Source organism: Oenanthe melanoleuca, chromosome 1A, assembly GCF_029582105.1.
Source record: "Oenanthe melanoleuca isolate GR-GAL-2019-014 chromosome 1A, OMel1.0, whole genome shotgun sequence".
NCBI classification, from domain to species: Eukaryota; Metazoa; Chordata; class Aves; order Passeriformes; family Muscicapidae; genus Oenanthe; species Oenanthe melanoleuca.
This window is the reverse complement of record NC_079334.1, coordinates 15,304,904-15,325,617: the sequence shown is the minus strand read 5'-3', so window position 1 is coordinate 15,325,617 and position 20,714 is coordinate 15,304,904.

The following is a 20,714-nucleotide window of genomic DNA, read 5'->3' as shown; positions in this document are numbered from 1 at the left end:
TTTTCTGGCAGTTTACTCTGATGTTTGACTTCTTCCACAAAACAAACAAAAAGTTCTTCTTTCTAAATGTCACTGCTGTAACTTTTTATTTGTTACTCCTTATCGTATACCTACCTCTTCAATAATGTTTGGCTCTATAGATGAAGATAGCAATAAGATCCACCCACCTTAACCTTGTCATCTCAGGGCTGAACAAAGCCAATTCCTTTGAGCTTTTTGTCACATGTCAATTGTTTGAATCAGCTTATCACCTTGGTTATCTTCCAATGGACTCAATCCAGTATGTTCCTGTCTTTTTTGCCCTGGGAAGTGCAAACCTATAAGGAATACTCAATCTCCAGCCTTGAAAGGGATGACTAAATAGGGTCAATGCCTGATTTTCCTTTTGAGGCTGGAATTGCCTTCATGAAAACCTTTGCAATGAAGGGTTAAGCATCAGGGTATTTAACAGTGCCATGCTGGCAGTGAGTGTCAACACATCTCTGTTCCAAAGCAGGGCCTGTTCAGGACAGCTGAGCATCACAATCAGGAGAACTTAGCCCAAAGCTTTGCTGATGGGGCCAGAGGCTGAATAGGTTGCAGTTTGGTTGGTTTTTTTTTTTTCCCCACAACAGCTCAGACAGCTTGCAGTGCTGACAAAGGTGAAATCTTCTTCTAGTAAGCAAATGAGAGTTGGATGAATTAGGGACTGATACTAACAAAGAGGAAATGTAATAACATCATTTCCCTCACAGTATTCATTGTTAAAGCAATAAATAACGGACTACTAAAAGTGATACCAATGTGATTTTTTTAGCTCAATGAAAATAAATTATTATTATTATTATTATTATTATTATTATTATTATTATTATTATTGCATTTTCTCAGCTGCCTAGAGTAATAATGTGACTTTCTAGAATTTTACAAGCACTTAGAAAACTGAAAATTCCCAGCTTTTATGGAAGAATTGGGTAGCAAAAATCTGCCTTTTGTGGAAATGATGGCCATTGAGGAAAAAAAATTACACCTATGCATGTATTTTTACCCTAATTCAGAAAAGGTATGAAAGTCGGCATGAAATTTGAATTTGGAAAGTGAGCATAAATATGTCTAATTTATATGTTGGGTGAAAGGAGGACTGGAGAGGTTGGGTATTACCAGAAGTAGGACAAGAAAATGTCCAAAAGTTTAAAGGAAGCTGCCTCAGGATTTCTTGCTTGCTAGATCTGCAATTTTCCACTCATGGATTACTTAATTTATTGTGTTTTAGGGTTTCCTTATCCTTAATAGGAATTTCCTGAGCCCCCTTTATTCATGGTGGCAAGATTTTGCAAGTGGAAGAGACATTGACTGCTGGATTCCAAATCTTGCCATTTTTGGAAGAGTTTCTTATTTTATGTATTAAGCACTGTCTGAAACTCTACAGTGCGTATAGTCTGCATGTGTACTGTAAGCTGTCATTGTTTTAGAAAACAAGTTTTGATTACAAGATATAGAATAAATCTACTTTAATCAAACCAACTGTTTCCAAGTTCAGAATGTCCAAATTAATCATACAGATTATATACAGGGGATTTAATATTTGAGCATTTGAAAACAGTGATGAAAAATTTTGTGCTCATAGTCCACTCAGTATCATAATCAAATGGGGACCACTGAGGTACTAATCAGGGTTCCACCCTGAGATATATGTTGTCAGAGCAGTAGCCCTGGCTGGTTGTGTAGGCTGGTCCCAGCTATACTGGTTGTCCTATTCTGGTTGTCCTTTTTATCCAAAGATAAAAAACCAAACCAAAAACCCCCCAGCCAACAAAAAAAAAAAAAAAAAAAAAAAAAAAAAAAAAAAAAAAAAAAAAAATCCCCCAAACCACACCCCCCCCCCCCATTTGGTTATGTATGTTTGTATTAATTTATATAGGCTATTACTCTGAGAAATATTTTGAATATAACAATGTGTTTGATAAGCCAAATATCTCCTTATAGCTATAAGGGCAAGGACAGTAAATTCATTATTTTCTGGGGTTTTGCCTTATTCACCAGTGGCGTTTAACAAACAACAAGCAATAACAGTCACACTCACAGTGCCACAGGGTGACTCCATTGTCCCAGTGTGCTGGTTGTGCATGAAAAGTCACCTGGGAGAGGGAGCACAAAGCACAAAACAAGAGAGGCTGTTTCCTCTGTGAGAACTCCTTCTGTGAGCTGCAGGGACCAATCGGAGGGCTGACTTAGTGGTTGACAGCCCGGGTAACCAATTAAAAAGTTATTTCGCTTTCATAAATTACACCGGTAAAGTTCTTTTGTTTTCCGGCCTGCAGGCAGGTAACCGCCAGCGGGGCCTGGCCGGGGTAGGAGTCGGGGTGGGGGAGCCCAGCGAGGCCCCCCTCCCCCTGTTTTTCAGCTGGGGACCCTGGTGGCTGTGGTGGGGGGGGAAGCCTTTGCTGAGGTCCGTCACCCACCTCCAGTGTGGCCACAGCTTGGCCGAGGCTTTCTGCCGCTGTTTTGGAAGCAGCCAGGAGAAGGAGAGACCGCCAGCTGACCGCATGGCGTGGGGAGGTGCAGCTGGGTTTTGCGGTTTTTTCCGGCCTCCTCCACACGTGGCCCGTACGGCCCGAGAAGGCCTGGCACGTTATGTCGAGCATGGCCCGGACCAGGTCCTTCGCCTTCTGGGTGCAAGTTTAGCCCTTCTAATGCCTAGATAAAGCTGCAGATTTCCTGAGCTCCCCTGAATGAGAGGAATAAAGCAAGGAGTATACTGAAGTCAGTGAAATGAAAGCTAAGTTTCCAAATGGGAAGAGATTGAAGAGATGCCACGGATAAGTAGCTGAAAAGCCTATTTTTGTGAGCTGTAGGCGGACTGGACTGCACTAAAATGCCTTTAAACTGTGCATAACTACTTGGGTGGCTTAATGTGCTTGAAAAAAAGATACTTTGCCTTGAGGGAATGGGGCTCTTTATTCTGGAGACTAGAAAGATGGACAGAGACATTTAATGGAAAAAGAGATTAAGAGAATTTTGTCTTTGAACAGCTTGCCCTTAAAAGTAATACCTATGTGGCATAGCCCACAACACAGCTCTGGAAGGATTGTGAAGATGGAAGGAAGTCCCACAATTTGCAAATTTTTCCCCGGGTGGATGCAGATTGTGAAAGTGAAGACCCCCCCCCATGCCTAAATCAAAAAAGGAACTTTTCTCTCTAGAGTAAACTGAAATGATTATTTAAGTGGAACACTAACTGTTTTCTGTATATTGTTCTTGAGAAATGTGGAAGGTGAGAGAGGGGGGAGGAGGGAATGATCTGGAAATCTTATTCTGAATTTCTTTTTTTTCCTGTGTTATTAATAAATTCCTTCTATATACCCTTCTAAGTTTTTGGCCTGCCTTGTTTTTCTCCTAAATCCTATCTCTAAAAGAAATTGAATATATTGAAATTGGCAAACCCAAATCAAACCAAGACATGCAGACATAATTTTCTCTGATTTCATTTTCCCATCCATAATCCAATAGTTTTCTATAATTTTGGAGAGTTTGAGAATCTCAGATGAAGAATGTTATATCAGTGAAAAATATTGCAAATATCGATGCTGTTTTTTCCTGAAAATCATATGCTGAGATGAAGAATAGACAACTGTAAGGAGTCAATTAAGGTTGTTATTACTTGCCCTTGGAGAAGAATTGGGAAAACAGAAAAAAAAAAAAAGCATATTTTGTTGACAGATAGATTTCTTCACAAATTGGAACATAACCTGTTTTGTGCAACTCTTTGTTTCAAAAAATAAATATGTTTGGAACCAGATGCAAGAAAGGCCATAGCCACACTACAAATTCTTTTTTGTGGTACAACAGTGAAAATGCTTAGTATTCTGCATTAATGAAAATGTTCTTATTTCACAGTAAGTAACCATATTCTTACGTCATTTATATTTCAGTTGTGTCTTTCCTGTAAAACTCAGACAGGTTATATAAACTAAAAGTGCTGTGCTTGAGAACTTTCCAGTGTTTTTCAGCTAACCATAAAGACTGTGTCCATTTTTAATCAGCCATCTCCTTCCTTCCTTCCTTCCTTCCTTCCTTCCTTCCTTCCTTCCTTCCTTCCTTCCTTCCTTCCTTCCTTCCTTCCTTCCTTCCTTCCTTCCTTCCTTCCTTCCTTCCTTCCTTCCTTCCTTCCTTCCTTCCTTCCTTCCTTCCTTCCTTCCCTTTCCATTTTTCTCTTTCCCCTGTCTATTTCCTATTTAATACACAGGCTATCCCTTTATATTAACAGAGGCAGAACTGTGGTAACGCTCTTACCATAATCTACTTATGTAAGACTTTGTGCCTTCTTTTGCAGAAGGGAATAGCTTCCTTGAGTGTGTGTATATTTCATCTTGCAACATTGATTATATGGATTATGAAACATTTTGCTCTCAGTTTGGAATGCATCTCTGGTACAGTACAGTCTGAAGCAAAGTTGTCACAATGCTGCTCCTTCTCTCCTTCTGAGGAATGTTTTTGTTGCATTCTCCACAGTCCTAGCAGGCAGTGGAAGGACTAAATGCCATCCTAAATGTAAATGGCTTAAAATTTTATCTTTCACCTTAGTAGTGCATTTACTGAAGGCCCTGGCAAACCTCTAGCATTCATTATTCCAACACTGGATGTGGGAATACTGCAGGAGTCTCTGAAGAGAACAGCTAAGTAATGCTCAGTGTGTTCTGTCAGATTGTTCCTGTTGTGTGTATGTCACACTCCAGAAGCACAGCCTCTGATGTTTGTAACGACGGGCACAATGACAGGGTACAGTCATCACCTCTGTTAACAGACTGCAGCTCTCCATCACCGTGTGCCCTTCGCACAAAAAATCTGCATTGTTCTTTCTTGTCCTAGAAGATGCCTGGTTGGAGCAGTGGAGCCAGCTCAAGTGCCTCTGCACTGTGCTATCCCGTGCCTCCCAAAGTGCCTGCAGTACCTTCAGTAACGGAAAAGACTGCCTACGGTTGCCCCTCCCGATTCTCAGTTTATTTGTACTTTCAGTTAACCAACCATGTGCTAATAGATATCTCTGTTTATTCCTTAACAGTTTAATGAAGTTATAAAGTCTCAACATGGAAAAGCAGAGAGAGAGTCCTATGCCCAGAATATTTCTGCTGTTATAGATAATCTTAAAGCTTTGTACTCATCTCCTGTGAATTGGCAGAGCCACTTTTTATCCATGCTTTGCTCCATCCAGTCAATATGCCCAGGAACTCTGTCACTATTCTTGTGGAGATACCTACTCTGTCTCTGCCAGAGGGGATGGAGTATAGGAGCAGTACGTTAATATAGCCTCTCTGGCCTCTATGTTAATATAGCCTCACAGCCTCTGCTGTGTATGCCTCATCCCATATCTGTTCCCTCTTTCTGTCATGGTCTTCCTTATCTTGCAGAATCACTAATGGCACCTGATTGAGTATTCGGTTTGAAAGGCAATTGCAGATCATATTATGTACATGGTAATAATAAAACCTATGCACAGAGATGTGACATTTATTTCTTTATCCATCCACCAGGTATTACTCTCTAATTTCCAGCTGCTATGCACTGTGAAATTCAGAAGGTGAAATACAAACAAGAGAAAAACAATTATTTTTCCCATGTCTGTGTATTTCCTTGTTCCTCTTCTCCATGGAAACTGATGAATAGCTGGCCCTCTGTTTTGTTTGGTTGGGGGTTTTTGTTTGTTTGTGGGTTTTTTTGAGGGGTGCTTTTTTAATTGAATTGAAGGAAACCGAAATTTATGTGAATTTTGGCTATGTGTATTACTTAGAAGTATTAGAACAGTAATGCAACATATATATATAATGTATGGGGACACAGGAACCAGAGTAGACTTCAATAGCACTTATCAATTTGGCTCTGTAGACCCTCTTCATAGTGATAAGAGGCAAATAATCAAGTCACTAGGAGCCACAGTTTCAATTTACACTGTTGCAGGCAGCTATTAGACATTAATTTTTGTGTGTCTATTCAAACATAAATCAGAGCAGGAGTGTTCCCAGCTTTTCCTGCTTTGTGTAATGTCAGTTCTGACATTGAAGCACCTAAATAGAAGATATAGGACTTCCTTTTTAATATCTGTTAAAGATGACATGAGCTGTCAGAAATCAGTAAGTATTGAAAGGTTAGTATATTCTCTTTTAATGAGTAACATGTTTTCATGTTTTCCCTTTTTTATTTCCAATCATATTGTGGCAAGTAGGTGTAAATTTTTTGTGTTTCTGTTTTTGACTAATACAATTAAGGACTTACGCACTTCAGACAGCTATCTCACAGTAGATGGCAAGTATCTATATATATTTTGGCTAACTTGAATTAAGTGATATTTCTGCTGGATGTGCTGTTTTTGAAAGAGCTATCAGATACAGATATCACTAAATATAGATATACAGATCTGTACTGACTTAGAAATATAGGAGATACAGTTAGATGTGAAGCTTAGTAAATGTTATTGAGTTTTCAATAATTTCTTCTGTTCACTGGGGCTATGGTAGGTGATAAAATAAATATGGCTATTTGCAAGTGAGTAAACAAACCAAAGCTATTGTAGCCTTCTTTGTGAGAACTCATCTTAATGTCAGTGTTGGTGGAATTATTTAAAATGCTTCCTGGAAAATAAGCTTCCAGGAAATATAGAAATGCTGTTAGATCACTCAGCTGCAAATCAGGCAGGATGATGAGTGCACCAAGTAATGAAGTGGCAGAGAGGGAAAAGAAACATGATTGTTTGGGGAAATTCTCTTAAGTCAGACTCTGAAGTACAAAATGCCACCTAGCCTTTTATCTTACAGCCCTGTAGAGAATGCAGGGGAATATGAGTATCTGTATCAGAGGGGAGGGATATTTTCATCAGAAGTAGCACTTTTCCTGTGGCCAGGAATACCTATGAGGTTAAAGGAGGCTGTGGCAGCTGCAGATCAGCTCTCCCACTGAGTGGTGCCACCGGTTTTGTCATCTGTGAGGCTATGAGCTTGACTCATCCATTTTCACTGAAGGAATAGATGTTTCTGAGGAGATCACCAGAACAGTGGCAACTGAGTGGGAGATTCAGGGAACAGCTGCTGAAAAATTGTGCTCATTTCAGTATATTCTGCATGCACTCTAAGACTGGGACTGCATTTCTCATTCAGAGGAGAGAAAAAAAGAGTGTTATAGCATTTTTCTACATATTGTCCTGTCCAGACACACTATAATGAAAGCAATGTGGAAAACCTGTTTCAGTAAACAAGTAAACTTGAATGTATCAGTTTTCAGGAGAACAGTTTTACTTCCTGACATGAAAAGTAGCCAGTATTTAATTTTTTTTTTCAATATAAAGGTCATTTTGGTCCCTCATTTCTCTTGCTAATGGCATACTGAACAATCTCCCTTCTCATTATGGCCATGATTATATCCCGCCTGACCTCTAGTGGTTTCTTCCCAAAGTGACTTGCATGTGTGCAGAGAGTGCAATACGGAGAAGCTAAATGGGATTTCAGGAGTGTGCATCCCGGCATGTATCAGCTGGGATGTGGCCTGGTGGACCAAGGAACTGATTGTCCCCTTGTGTTGGGCACTGGTGAGGCAACACTTCGAGTGCTGTTTCCAGATTTGGGCCCTTCACTAGAAGAAATACATGGAGATGCTGGGGTGTGTCCAGAGAAGGGCAGTAGTGCTGGGGAAGGGTCTGGAGCACAAGTCATATAAGGAACTGCTGAGGGAGCTGGGGGTGTTTAGGCTGGAGAAAAGGAGGCTCTGGGGAGACCTTATGAAAGTGTGGACAAGTGTTGGAACAGGCTGTCCAGGGTAGTGGTGGAATCACCATCTCTGGAAGTATGTAAAAGACATGTAAATGTGGCTCTTAAGAACATGGTTAAGTAGTAGGACTTTGCAGTATTAAGTCAATGGTTTGACTAAATGATTTTAGAGGTGTTTTCCAACCAAAATGATTTTATGATTCTATGATTCTTTCTTGCATGAAGGGTTGCATAATTAATTGCATGTGATGAAAGACTGGAAGCCCCCTGCATGAGTTTAGGCCTATCTTCTATACATCTGTTGAGTACCTATCCATCTTTATAAAGTGCTTTAAGATCTATGGATAAGTTTTTCATGTGTTTAGGTTGACTTGATCTAACAGAGATAAAAAGATTGGACACCAAATAGAAGCTTGACCTAATGTTAAAAAGCAGGAATGACCTTATGGAGCTATGTAAGGATATGTGTACTCTCAGTGTGGTATGTCCATATTTATCACACACCAGTGCCTGGATACTCAAAGGTTATCTCTATTGCTTGTAAAATAAAATGAAGCCATCATTCTAATTATAGGTCTTATCTCTTTGCAGGTAAGCCTGTCTGTTTGCATGCATGTACATGTAGATTATGCAAAGACATATTAGAACATATCTGCATGCAGATTCCTGCTTGCTTTAATCCTGTTTCAGTGGGTGCGCAATAAGTCTGACGTCCTCAAACCTGGTTTTCTTATGAGGATTAGTCATGTTCCATTTCTGTGAATTTAAACCTTTCATAACTATCTGCTTACTTAAAAATTGCTATAACAAACTATGGATGAAGAATAAATAATTCATGTTCACCAGAACAGGCATGTTCATAACCAAGTCACCTGAAAAAGGAATGGGCAGGTATTCACAGTGCTGTTCCAGTCACTTGTCTCAGCAGCTCAGCTCCACAAATTCTCTGATGCTTTTCCATCCAGAATCTTGCTGGCTACATTTGCCATGCTAATAAAAAAACAGTTTTGATTTTCAGTATGTACCTAATTCTAAAAAATTATCACTATGTATAGGTTTTTCTCCCAGAAGAATGAATGTGGCTTTAGAATGGTTAATGTCAGTGCCTACACCAATTTCTCTTGGTAATGATTTTAACATTAGCAGTTTAGCTTAGAAATGTTGACATTAGTAATTTCTTTTAGCCTGGTATTAATGTTTCCTGTCTGTATTGCAGACACTAAAGTTGATAGGAGAAGCCTTCTCACATTTGGAAGGGGTTTCGGGTCGATAGATCCACCAGACTGGGTAATGGTGTAAAATCCCAGTGCATCATAGTCTGAACATCTGAGAGGGAAATAAGGTTTCCTGTGTAAGCAGGGAAAGAAAATAGGAGAAAATGTGGAAATGTGATCTGAGTAACAGTAAAGAGAATTTTTTTTCCTTTTCTCTGGAGCCTCTCCCTGTTGTACCTAACTAGTTCTTTAATATATTAAATTTAAAATTTAATTTTCTGTTATTGAACCTTGCATGGTTTATGAACCAGCCACGGTATTTGAAGCATTACCTTAGTAAACTGCAGGTTTGGAACTGAGCTGAATGTTCTCTGTAATATTCCACACTACCATCAGTAACTGTTATATTTGCCTACAGTTAGGGGATTTTTACTCCATAATTATCTGACATCAGAAGAGTAATGTTTGAAGTCAGCATCACAAGAACAGAATCTGAATTAAAACTATTTAATAGGAAAAAAAAGTAGTGGATGAATCGTGACATTGCAGGCATAAAACTTCTGTAATCTATTGGCAATTCTGATATTAGCTACTTTTACAGCCTTGAGCTATCCTGTCAAGACTTTCTGAATCAGACAGTTGTGTAATTGAAGCAGCTGTGCAGAGTTTTCACCATCATAAATTACCGTTACCTGCTCAAGATCATTATTAAGAGTGGATTAAAAATGCAAGGTCAAGCACTTCAAAATTAGGGTGTACCAGACTTATCATTGTCCTCTTTACGATTATTAACCAGTGCCTAAAATTTAACAAAATTAAGAAAAATTTGGATAATGAACAGTCAGCCTTAATTAAAATCACCATTCACAGGTGCTGTAAGGAAAATAAATTATACACAGGAAAAGGATAAACTCGGCTTTAGCCTGCTAGCTAGCAATGATCCCAACTGTTGGGTTTGGTGGTACTAAGGTTCACTTTCTAAGAAGCTAAGAACTGGATTTCATCTTCACTGATGTTTTGAAATGATTGCTTATTTTACTAGTGAACATCATATAAAACATAGAATTCCCTGTTGTTGGGGGTTGGGGTTTGTTCCCTTATTTTTCCTCCTCTCTGGAGAATTTTTCCCATTATTTTGCTAAGAAAGCCTGCCGGGCTACACCCAAGCTCTTCATGGCTCAAGACAAGGGGATGAGCAGGGGCTGTGTCCCTGCTTTTCGCTCGCTGGCAGGGTCTGAGTCCGAGGACTCACCTGCAGCCCACACCATCCGAATGCCAGGAGCCAGGTTCTCTGCGGTTGGGCCCTGCACTACCATCTCCTCCGCTCCAGCCTCCTACCTCTGAGCACACAGCTGAGCACCAGGACCCACACAGTGAGCGGGGGGCTTTCCCCCATCCTTGTCCCACCCGGACACCGCCACTGCCGCTGTGCCCCCACCGTGCTCCCGCCTGCCACCTCCGCAGCTGTGCGGGCCCTGTCCCGCCTGCACCACGGGCACCGAACGCAGGCAGAGAGTGTCTGCGGCTGAAAAAGTACTGGAACTGAGTTATTTGTTCTGCTTTGTTGGTAATTTTCATAGCTGCTGTTGTTTCTGTTTGTCCTGTTGGATATATTAGTAAAAAGCTGTTATTCCTACCCCCATATCTCTGCCTGAGAGTCCCTGATTCAAAAATTGCAATAATAAGGACGAGTTCTTGCCTTTCTTGGTAAAATACTGTCCTTCAAACCAGGACATCTGTCCATGATTCATTATGTATCTAAAATGACAAAATACTCTTTATTTGGGAATCACATATATTTTACTGCTGTTCTTAGAAGAGCAATTCCAATTGAAGGAAGCAGAAAGAGTTAATTTACAAATGTCAGTGCAGCACCTGTAATGGGATGCAGATGGAAGCTTTGTTCTGTTATCCTGTCAGTAAACTGCCTGTGCCTTCTTCAAAAAGATAGATTATGCATTACCTTCCTGTCAGTGGATGGAGATGGCAGTTAGCTCAAACTCCTGTCCTTAATGCCGTGTTAGAGTGTTAATTTTGAAGGAATTGTCACTGTGAGAAATGCTTGGAGATATTTTTGGGGAGTGGCATAGGGGTTTTTTGCCCCTTTAAATGAGATGATAACAGACTGTGTTCATCTGGAAGCTGTTCTGCATGGGGGTGGAAAGGTAAGAGAAGAGAGGAATGGTGCAGGATCCTATCTGAACCTCAGTAAGAAAAACAAATGTCTTAATAAGAGAACTGCTTTAGTAGGACAAAATAGTAAGAAGAATATAGAAGGCCAGTAAATCTCATGTCCCTTTGGTTTTTTTTTTCCCTCACACTACATTTTGGAACATCTGATGGAGCCCAGAAAGATTTTCCCACAGCATTGCACAGAGCAGAACAGGAGATAGAGAAGCTCTTCCTTTTGGTCTTCAAGCTAGTATACAATTTCCTTACAAGAAAAAAACCCTCTTTGTTCCTACAGGGTGCTCTCATGAGAACTTCTTGCTGTACTTTTAGTTAAAGGCAAGGCGTGGAAGGCAGTTGATACCAGGGCTGACACCACATGGGATCTGCCTGCAGGTTCCAATGAAAGGAGAGCATGGAGGTGTTCAGAGGGCTGGAGCACCTCTGCTGTGAAGACAGACTGAGAGGTCTGTGATTGTTCAGTCTGGAGAAGAGAAGGCTTCAGGGAGACCTTAGTGCACGTTCCAGTACCTAAAGGAAGCCTACGAGAGAGCTGGAGAGACCGTTTTTACTAGGGCAGGTACTGGCTGTAAACTGAGAGAGGGCAAGTTTAGCTTAAGTATTAAAAGAGAGGAAAAAATATGTTTAAACTCTCATTGCCATAGCTTCTCTTCAAATCCACAAACCTCAGCAGAGATCACAGACAAATTAACATTGTTTTATGCAGCACAGGGACTGAGTAACCAAAGGACTGTCATTTCTTTCCCTATGTTTCTCATGGCACTATAGGAAGCAAATTTTGATTTATCTCGCCTATACATGTGCATTTTCTCCTGTTTCCTGGCTTTGCTTTATTAGTATTTTCTATGTCTGTACATATTTTCCTGACTAAGTCTTTCAGATGCAGGAGAATCTGTAGAAATTATGTTTTTTTCTATAAAACACTTTAGATCTGACAAGCTATAGAATTTTCATGCAGCTTTCTATAGAGTTTTAATATTTGTTGTTTCCAGATCAGAAGCTAGAATTTCACTCCATGCATTGCAAACTCTAAAAAAGCTTCAGGCATATGCTTTGGAATCAATGGAACATTTGAAATTTTTTCTGTAATATGTCCAAGGAGTGAATTATCCTGAAAAATTAAGTGAAAAAGTGACACTGGCCATTAAAAAAATCTATTAAAATAATTATAGTTTTCAAACGAACAATGTAGAAATTTTACACTCAAACATCCCTAAGGTATTAGGGGATGCAACATCTCTCCTTTGGCTTCTGCAATTTCAAGGTAACATTTCAATTCTTACTATAGGAATGTAAGAGATCAAATAGCCAGAAATGACAAGGTACATTATAAAATCTGCAATGATGGACAAATTTTAGACTTCAGCTCTCTAGAAAATCCATATTTGCTGTCGGGTTCAAAAAGAAAACTTGTGCATGAGGGAGCCAGGTTGGCTAGAACCAGCTAGGGAAGGTGAAAATGACACCGCGTGCTGTCACTGTCACTTCTGGTGTATTGCAGAGGACTGACAAGCAGGTTGTCATTGGCACCACTGTTCTGTTTGTCCCAAGAGCAGTAATGGTGACTGCATCCACACATCGGTCAAGTCTTGGGCACTCTGCATGAGCTTTGTGCGTCTGACTTCTCCTTCACTCCTCCGCACAGCAAGGGCTTTTGTCTCCCATATTGACAGGCCTTGTCTCTGACATTTTCTCCTGATAAACCTACCAAGGGCAGCTGTGAAGGAGATCACCTGTGGGATCATGGGCTGAGATCACAAAATGGAGAAGAAACAGGGACACCTTGGTGCTGCCAAGTCCTTGGTTACCTGTCATACCTGGTGTGAAATACTGTCCTGCCAAGTGGCACAATCTGCATCCAAAGCCCAGGGCTGTGTCTTTTCCTAGCTACACAATCTGAAGAACCAGGAATGCCTCTTGTCAGATGGGAAGATGCACTGCTCTCTTGCACCTCAGAACAAGAAATCTAAAATGTCTGTGTATCCTCAGCAAAATGGCTGAAGGCATTTACTGAGTCTGGTTTCTAGCATGAATTTTCTTAACTAAAGCATTTGTTTGTATTTCCCAACTGAAATCTCATTTTAGATGTCCTTGGAATCTGAAAGGATTCACATCCCACTTCTGGACTGTGGTTGGAACCATCTCTAGTCACTACAGATCTTTAATCTGTGATTTTTTTTCCCCAAGGGTTATTGCTATGTGATATGATAGCTGTTAAGGTTCAATGTAGAAAACAAAACTCAGTTTTTTAAACAAGAGCTTTGAAGAGGCTATAAATTATATAATGCTATTCTGTGAATAATTTCTTAATTTAATACAACTTTTTATGTACTGACAGGCTTCCTTTGATCTATATTTATTATCTGGCATTTGCCATGAAATGAGAAATGTAACTACTTTGATAAATGGATTTGAAAGGTTATCTAGTTTAATGGTAGCTTCTCTAAGTTACCATTACATGCTTTGCAGAAGTGCTGTTTGGCAACTTTCTGAAGGGATATCTTCATGCTCTGGGGTAGTTATGACTTTCTTTTTTTCATTGTATGGATATACATGAGAGGACATGAGAGAGGCAGGCACTCTTTTACTTTCCTCTGTGCAGACAATCATTAAAATAGTCCAGTACTCTTCGCATTGGCGTGTGGAGGTCATTCATTCAACCTCTTCTTCAGACCTTTAGAAACCACCCTAAGTAACTTTTTTCTTAAACTAGAAGTGATCCGTGACGTTTAGTTTTGTCTTGGGCTGCATTTCTCCAATAGAAGATAAATTTACATGCTTGATGCTTTGCTTATTACATGATATATCTCAGGACTTCTGAAAATGTCTATATGACCCAACCCAAAGGCTCATGTACCAATGGGAGTCCTTCCGGCAACTTGGGATGAAAGAGCCTGAGGAGATTCCATAGGCAGACTATGACCCTTCATACTTCATGATGCATCCAGAGACTTGCACCTGACAGTTTAAGAGAGCACTCCCTGAGTGCTGTTATTCCTTCAGCCTCCCTGTCAGGAGGTAGAGGGTCAGGAAAAGTAAATAAGGTACTCTTCTGGGGAAACAGTCCAAAAAAGTAATGCTTTCAGGTACTTTCTGTACTTTTGTTTCAGCCAAAGACACTGTTGTCTTGATCCCTGGTAGGAAAGGACTGTTTTTCACTATGGCAAATGACATTCTCTGCTGTTAACCCACCATTTATCTTATGCAGATAGTTAACATTTATATATATATATATTGCCACTTTTGTCAGGACAATTTATTCTTCACTATGGTTTCTTGGATCTCTTTTTCTTCCTCCTCACCAACATCCCTCATATGATCTCACTGGCTAAAACGCCGATCTCTATTAATCACAGTTAGGTTTTCGGATTTATAGTGCATCAGCTGTACTTTTATGGTATCTGTTTTATGTTTGAGTCATCCATCTCAAGACTACTGGCTGAAACAGAACAAAACAAAAATATAAGTACTATTCTAAGCATTCTGCAACTGAAATAATCCCTTTTTGAAAATGCTGAAGGAGATTGGCAAGAATATAGCAATGAAATATAAGTTCATTATTGATTATACTAGAGAGAGCTGGGAGGGAAGAGTATTGCCTTGTGTGAGTGTATTCATATATAACAGGCAGGAGGGGAAGCCAGTCTTCTTAAACTGAAAACAATAAGCTATCTGGATGGCTCAAGTGGGAAAGATTCAAATTGTAGACATAAGTTTTTTGAGTGAATGTATTGTGGTTTTTTGTTTTGGTTTGGTATTTTTTTTTTGGTTTTTTTTTGTTTTTTTTTTTATTTGTTATGTTTTTGTAACTGATTCTCTGCAATTACTTTGCAGTAGCTATAGTCTTTCATTTTGCTTTCCTGTGAGATTTTTTTGAAAGCTTCTCACTTAACCATTTCTTTATGTAATGCCCAGTGGTTTTTGTGTGAGGAGAAAGGACTGTGCTCTGGTGGGCTCTTAAGCTGCTGCAGCTTAAAGGGCAGCAGTAACACGGCCTTTGTCAGCCCTCAGCTGTGCTTAGGTTAACTGACAAAAATATTTGCCTTTGGAATGTAAAGTTCAGATCAGCTACAAAACATGTTAATGTGCCAATTCAGCAGGGAAGAAAAGCGTGCCCTTCACCATACAATCTTTCTCCTGGCTTTTAACATCTTTCTTCAGTTTTGCTTAACTGCAGGCAAGGAAGTTCAAATCTTCTGCTGAGTCAGGGTCTGTATGTGAAAGGTAGAATTATATTATGAATATACTGGAAGCTAATTTAAAATCTGGAGGAAAAGGCAAGAAAATCCTTTTGTAACTGTTGTGTTGCTGTCACACAACGCCTGTTTTGCTAAAAAGGGTGAGTGCGAAGCAGCTCCCAAAGGGCAAATCCAATGATAAGGAGTCATAGGTTTTCATTGTATTTATTTTGAACACATAGCAGTTTGAGACCCAAGTGAGTAATTAATTCACAGCAAACAATTTATCTGATGAGTTTTTCTTAGATCATGAAATATCTATTAGCAAATTTTAGCTTCCTAGCACTAATAAGTGCATTTTTAAAATTTTATCTTTCAAGCTTGCGATTAACAGAAGTGCTTTAAATACAGGCTGTGTTGTAATTGGTCGTTTGAAGTTGACAGTCTGTGTTTTATGACTCTTCAAGATGATCTTTTGCTTCTATTGTCTCATTCTAAATGTGATGGGGACACTCAGTGGGCCTAGAATGTTGAGATTTCCCATAAAACTTCTCCTCCATCACCTGCCTTTTTATGCTAAGTAGACTAAATGTGAATGTTGTATATGTATGAAGAAAACATGAAAAAACCTGAAGGGAAACTATGGGAAATCTACCAGAGAGATGACTGGCACAATTGTTGAGAGAAGACTGATTTTGAGTTTCTGGGTATCCTATCCATCTACCCTGTAAATTATATTCCATGGTTCTGCTTTGAAGATATCTTTTCTTGTCTGTCAGTCTCATTCTTTTCCCCCTGCTTTCCACACACACATCCTCCCCTCCATGTCAGTAACCTGCCTGGCTAAAATCCTCCTGTAACACAAAAACAAGAACAGGCACAAACAAGTGAATTTCATTAAAACTATCAATGAATATCAGTGGATATTTTTCTTCCACCCTTTCTTTTAGTTCTTGTGGTAATATAAAAAGAGCTGTGTGTGTGTCATGGCTGAGTGAGGCATGGAAAAATCAAATTAAAGCTTATTGAAAGTTTCTTCTGTAAAAAGATATTCCATCCAAAACAAGAAATCACCAGCTAGAGAAACAAGAAGAGGAGCAGGAGGGAGGTAAAGCAAGATTATTTTGCCAGATGCTCCCTTGCAGCTGATTGATTATATGGAGTCATTCTAATGCAAGGTATTAACTTTTCCAGCTGGGTATGTGTCTGCCTAATATGACAGTATTACTGTAAGTGGGAAAAAGGTCCTGGGCTTGAGATTTGAGATAAGGATTCAGAAATCTAGGATCAGTCTTTATTTGTGGCTGAGACACCTTTGCTATTCCAGACAAGTCTTTTATCATCCCATGTTTACACCCTCCATGTGTAAGATGGGTGTCTATCTCTTTTTCTTACCAGCGTGCCATACCTGCATTCTCTGCAGTCCTCATGGATAGGAACTATTTCTAACACAAACTGGTCATTTTAACAGTCAGAGTTGTGGGTAAAATTAATTAATTACTAAGACACCCTATATTCAAAACCTGTCTGTCTGCTGTGCCAGCTGAAAAGCACCCTTAGCCACCTTCAATTCAGGAAGAGTGCAGTCTTTCCCATTCTACTGCTTTTGGCTTCTCACCACCATCTGCTTCTGCATGGGACCTGGCTCATCTCCTACCCTCAAATCTGATCTATCCTTTACTGTCTAGGACATCCTGAGAATTTCTCAGCAAGGAAAGATCCTGCCACTCATTTTCCATGTGGGGCAATAACAGTAACTCATACAGTGATCAAGCTCTAAAAGCCATCTAATATTTCCTTAGAATAAAATGTTTTCAAGAAAAGTATATTACAAAATCAGTAAACCCAAAATGTGTGTGCCCTTTTCCCAAGTCTTAATGTTTCCTGGATTCAAGAAGGCTGATTATCCTTACATTCCCTCCACAGACTCTGCCTGTCAGCTTGGCATCAATTCTGGTAACTGACCTTCCATTCCTTCTTCTGAAGTGCTTTAAAACACATTACAGTTCCTTTGATCTACAGCCTGCTGATTTACTAATGAAGTTGACTGCTATCTGCTGGAGCTGGGATGCTTGAAACTAACAGCTTTCTGCTACATTCTCATTGAAGTGTCTCCTGTTTCGTCTTGATAGGTTGTGTAGCTTTCCTGCTTGCATTCCAAAAACCCCAAATCAGTTTTTAATCAGTCAGTTCCTGAAAGGCACAATGATACTTTGCTCTAAGTCTACAGTAACTAACATGTGGACAATATTCCCATGGTAACCTGCAAAATTGCTGCTATGACTGCCTATAAGGAGTCCTTTTCAGTTCCTTCACTGTAGCTTGGAAAAGGCTGTGCAGAACAGTGTTTAAGTCACCAACCTTGGAGGATTTTAAATTGATTTCTGGATAGTTTTGATGGATAACCTCTAGTTCTTGTTTTGTGGTACAGTGAATAACAGTTCTTCAATCACTTTATCCATTACTTTAATTATTTTGTAAGTCTTTATCTTCCATTTATCTTTATCTTTCATTATCCTGTTGAAGACTTCTGTTCTTTTTAGCATCTCATAAAGCAGCTTCTCCATCACTATGGTCATCTTAGCTACCCTCCTCTATACCTTCTCTAACTCTACTACATTATTCTTGAGTTGCAGGGCTCAGAACCTATCACAGGACTCAAGATATGGACAAACAAAGGTTTTAAGAGTAAAAAATAATGTCCTTTGTCTTGTTCTTAGTACTCCAAATGATAGTAAGCTTCTTTTTTTTTTTTTTTTTTTTCTTTTTCTTTTTTTTTTTTTTTTCTTTTTTTTTTGTTACATTGATTCGCTACAGCTGTTTCATAATGAATTGATGGTCTCAGGTGTTTCTGGGATCTTTCCAGTGAACTGTGTGTCAGTTTGGATTTTGGTATCCTGCAGCCATGGTTCAGGTTATATTTTCCCTATATTCATTGCTTTGCATTTGTAGCAAAACATGCCTGTACTCCTACAAAATACTTTCTGTCACTCTAATTTGTGAAGTTCGAGTTCTGCTTAATTGACCATTTAATCACTTGCAAATCTCTCAAATCAGGAGGCAGCATTCCACCAGAAAGAAACATGTCCCCAGGTTTTATACAAAGCCTGCATTTTTCTTACTGCCTGCAGAAGTACAAGACCAGATGGGAAGCCGCTCCTGCCATATCTTTTCATGTCCATGCTTTTGTTCAGGACTTAAAATACATGGCCTCAGCAGTTTGACTTAACACAGCTGCTAGAAAATTCAGCACAAAAGCAGCTGCACTTATCCTCACTTCTTTCCATAAAGCCAAAAAACCCCATGTCTGTGTAATGGCACCCTAATTCTTCTAACATATATCCTGAAACTAAGCACAGCACCTTCAAGTTAGAAGTCATGTTCCAGACTTTGCTCTCAGCTCTATTATTCTCTGGAACTTAGTTTTTGCCGTCAATATTATTATGTATAAAACTTCAACTTTTATAACTGCTTTAATTTTTAAAGCAAGCAAAGTGCAGGTTTGTAAGTGTTGAAATTAACACGATCCCAGCTGCCATTTTAGCTTCCATTGAGTACAAATATTCCAATTCTTACAATAGGTAGGTAAATTCATCATGCTGTCCTATGATTTTAGCAAAACACATCAGTTGATCCAAAGAGCACATTTGGGTGTAATATGCTAACCCTTAGAGATGGCTTTGCAATGGTTTGCCTCAGTCAGCCCTGCATTATGGGGAAAAAGAGATGAGGTAAGCAAGTCTGGGATCATGGGGAAAATCTTTGCTGTGTCCTAAAATGCAACAGCCCTTTGAAGAAACACCTTTAAAAGGTCCAGATGTCTTAGCTTGCAGCTGAAATTATGCCCCTTTATGTCTTAATGCACATGAAGTTACTATCTAATGTTTTTTCTCTATGGCTTAATTTTTTAACAATCAGCAGAAACCACAGCTTTTATACTACAAAGGAATTAAATATATGCACTAACTTAATGAATGCATTTCCAGTGACATTTGTCTTTGATGAGCCTGCAGCAGATTCATAGTCCAAAGATGTCTTTTGTTCAGAATGACATGCTTTCTAATTTATTGCAACATTCTACCATCCTGCACTTTAAAATTAGCAGGTGGAATTTTTCAGAGCTTCACATGTCATTTAAATGCCTAATTTCTACACAAAGTAAATGGGAATTAGATATACTGTTGTAAATCATGCCCTTGAATATTTTTTTTCTGCTCTTGTTGGTCCTCATGAATTATTTGGTTAAATCTGCTGTATATTCAAAAAGAAGTCCCAGGAACTTTGTGGAACTTCCCACACAAACAGGTAACTTGTTACTGGCCTGACCAGAAATGCTTGGCAGGATTTTGTGTTTTATGTTTCCACAAGCTACACTAAACCAGCAATCATGGCTTTAAATATGGGTCCTGAGTGCTCTGAAAGATACTTTCCAGGCTACAGCAGGGAGTTGGGCTGCACATTTACTGTCAGCAAAGGCAATGAAGCAGGTCTTAAGAGTGCCTTTGGGTGTCCTGAGAAGACAGCAGTAAGCACAACCCCATTCCCTGCTTCATTTGTTATTGCTTTGTCAAAAACATTTGTCAATGAAGACTGATTTTCAAAAGAACCACGTTTGGGAGTCTGGACGTAAAGAGGTATAATATGAAACATCTTTAAAGGTAAATCAATTTTGTGGCCTAATCAACTGAACTGCATCCCTTTAACTTCAGCATCAGAAATGCTGCTGTATATTAATCTGCAGATTTTTTGTTTTCTTTTTCTTCTTTCTCAGGAACAATATGTTCTTGAGCAGTATTTCTTTTGCAGGAAAGACAGATGTGTATAACTAACTGCACGTGGAGGTAATTTTTAATAAAAATGTAACAAAAAAGGGCAACCAGAAACTCATTTTTACTTTTTATCATTCAGGGAAAAACTTTAAACATAGTAATTAATGATTGTTGTGTCTGCTTTGCTAAATATACTTAGAAGCAAACAGTAAAAAATGTAAAAATTAACGAGTTGAACATTTGCTCTTATCAGCTTTGGTTTACCTGCATGGCAAATATCCCCAAGATTAATTTAGCAATGATTTGGGGTACTAATTTTGGGGAATTTAATTTTGGGGCAGATACTACTTAGACTTTAAAGGCCTAGACCAGTGAAATATTACAAGTGCTCGACCTATTCATTTCATTTCATTTCATTTCATTTCATTTCATTTCATTTCATTTCATTTCATTTCATTTCCATTTTTGGTGCCTAAATGCATCTCTAGATCTGGTCTCCAGTCTCTTAACCTAAGCTCTATTGAATGAAAAAAGGTCTTTCCATTTTCCTATGAAATTATAGTTTTTCTTAAACAATACATTTGGACAAATCTAGCAGATAATCAACCTTTAAATGCAAGCCTGAATCCC